Genomic DNA, 2,661 nt, shown 5'->3' on the forward strand with positions numbered 1-2,661 from the left:
ATGGATTTTGATTTTGGTAACCTTGGTTTTGATTGTAAAAGGGTCTTTGATTTTGGTTTCTCATGGGAGGTGGGGTGTATGTTGTTTGAGGGTTTTGAACATTTTGGCTTTTGTATTAGAGATTTGGATGGAATTTGGTGTTTTCATTGTAATAGTTGGAATAAGGGGTACCACTCTTGTATGCTTGGAAAGCATTCACTTGTTCATTTGTTCCCCTACATTCACTTTGGTCATGTCCCAAAGTTCCACAATTCTCACATATCCCACTTGGGATTGATGAAGATGCCGTCATGGCATTAACATGATGCTTTGGTGATTTTGAGACTTCTTCAAGTCTAGCCCATAGCTTTTTCAAACTTCAAATTGATTGTGTCAATGTGAGCACTAAGTTGAGCACCCAATTGAGTAACGGAGTCCACTTCATTCTTCCCTCCTCTAGTAGCCTTGCGAGGTCTACTATATTGTGAGTTATGGACCGCCATTTCCTCAATTTTGTTCCATGTTTGATTGTCATCAACTTCGGTGAACATTCCATTTGATCCCATGTTGAGAATGTTCCTTGAATCTTCATATAAACCATTCCAAAATTGTTGTACCAAGAACCATTCGCTAAGTCCATGGTGAGGACATGAGTGACAAATTCCCTTGAACCGCTCCCAAGCTTCATACAAAGATTCTTCATCCCTTTACTTAAAACCCGTAATTTGAGCTCTTAGCATGTTAGTCTTTTCCGGTGGGTAGAATTTTTTGTAGAAAGCTAGAGCCAACTTCTTCCAAGAATCAATTCCGAGAGTGGCCTTATCAAGGCCCTTCAACCATTGTTTCGCGGTGCCAATTAGAGAAAAAGGAAATAAGACCCATCGAATTTGGTCTTGAGTTACACCGGTTTGAGAGATCGCATCACAATAATCACAAAAGGTTTCCATATGAGAATGAGGGTCTTCACTAGGCATCCCCCCAAATTGGCTCCTTTCGACTAATTGGATAAAGGCGGATTTGGCAATAAAATTTCCGGTTAGATGTTGTGGTGTGGGAGTACCATTGGGTAGGTTCTCCTCGGTGGGTACGGAATGTGATGAAAACTTAGGCATTGTAGGTTGATTTTGGATGGTATTGTGTAATGGGTTCTCCTCACCTTCTCTTGCAAAAGGGTTGATGAACTCAATAGTTGGTTGAATATCTACAACCTCACTAATACCTCTCAAATTCCTCCTAGCAAGTATCCTATTGGTTGTCAAAGTTCTTTCAATTTCACGATCAAAAGGTAACAAGTCACCTTGTGATCTTCTAGACATGCAAAATATCAAACAACTTGAAAACAATTAGAACAAACCTTGAGGAGTTTTACTTCCCCAAGGCAAAGAAAAGACACAACTAATAACAATGTAAAGAAATCTAAATCAAGCTAACACCGTCCCCGGCAACGGCGCCATTTTTGATCGGTCCGTTTCGTGTTCACAAATAAATAGATGTGGTCGTTGGGTCACGTCCGAATCAAAACACAATTTATAGCTTCACAAACAACTTTACAATTAGTAAAGAGGCAAGTAAAGGTCGGATCCCAAGGGACGGGAATTGAGATGAGATTTCTATTGAAACTAGTGGCGTCTTAGGGGTGTCACAATTTGGGTTGATGTAGAAGATCACTAACTAAAATAGCAATGTAAATAAACAAGCAAGATGAATTAAAAGGGTTGTAAACAATTGATTAAAAAGCACTAGGGTGTCATGGGATCATAGGGGAATCATGGGAATCGATCATACAAACATGTTCTCAAATTATAAGCAAGCAATTATTGTTGTGATGGATTGAGTTGGGTTATATCTTACAATCCTAGGAAACTTTGGGTATCGGAGCCGAATCGATTAGATTGTACAACACCTACAAGTCGACTTAATCTTCCCTACTCAACAACATGCATGGTCTAATGAGACTCGAGTTGGTTTATGTCTTACAAGTCTCATTGAAAAGATAGGTGATGGGTAAAAAATGCAAGGATTCATAGGCTCGCATTTTATCAAACATAACATGTGCATGAGTTGAGATCAAAACAAGCAAGCAAATAAAACATGAAAGCATATTAATTTAAGCATGAATCATTCCCCATGTTGGTTTCCCCTAATCACCCATTAACCCTAGCTAAGAGACTACTCACTCATTATCATGTTGATCATGCTAGCAAGGTTGTCAATCATACCAACAAAATGAAACATGATGAATAAATGAAAGTAATTAACAATAATTAAAAAGGGATTAAGAGAATTATACCTACTAATGATTCCAATAATAAAGCAAAGATAAAAGAAGTACTTGATGCTTGATTGAGAGGTTGTCAATCTCCCAATAATAACCCAAATAATCTTCAATTACCCAAAATAAAGGATGAACAAAAGAGAGATTAAGGAAATAAAACTTGTATAAAAACTTGATTAATTGTTGATTACAAAACTAAAGAGATATTTGATTGATATTAACTATTCTAAGAATTGATAAGAAGAACATCCTCTTCTAATTAGACTAATGGGGTATTTATAGTGGAAATTAGGGGGATGCATTAGGGTTAACTAAGGGCTAAACTAGTAATTACACTTTTTAGATTGTGCAGGGAGGAGCCGGTATTTTTCGAAGGAAGGGCTTCTTTCTTTGTAGCTTGGAGAAGA

The 2,661-nt window shown here is 37.5% G+C and overlaps 1 non-coding gene across 1 annotated transcript; it reads left to right on the forward strand.

Moving 5' to 3' along the window:
• Positions 1-612: 612 nt before the first annotated feature.
• LOC141616467 (small nucleolar RNA R71) lies at positions 613-719 on the forward strand. Its single transcript, XR_012530814.1, has one exon. It is a non-coding gene; the product is annotated as a small nucleolar RNA R71 (small nucleolar RNA).
• The last annotated feature ends 1,942 nt before the right edge of the window (positions 720-2,661 follow it).

This window comes from Silene latifolia, chromosome 11 (genome assembly GCF_048544455.1).
Source record: "Silene latifolia isolate original U9 population chromosome 11, ASM4854445v1, whole genome shotgun sequence".
NCBI lineage: Eukaryota > Viridiplantae > Streptophyta > Magnoliopsida > Caryophyllales > Caryophyllaceae > Silene > Silene latifolia.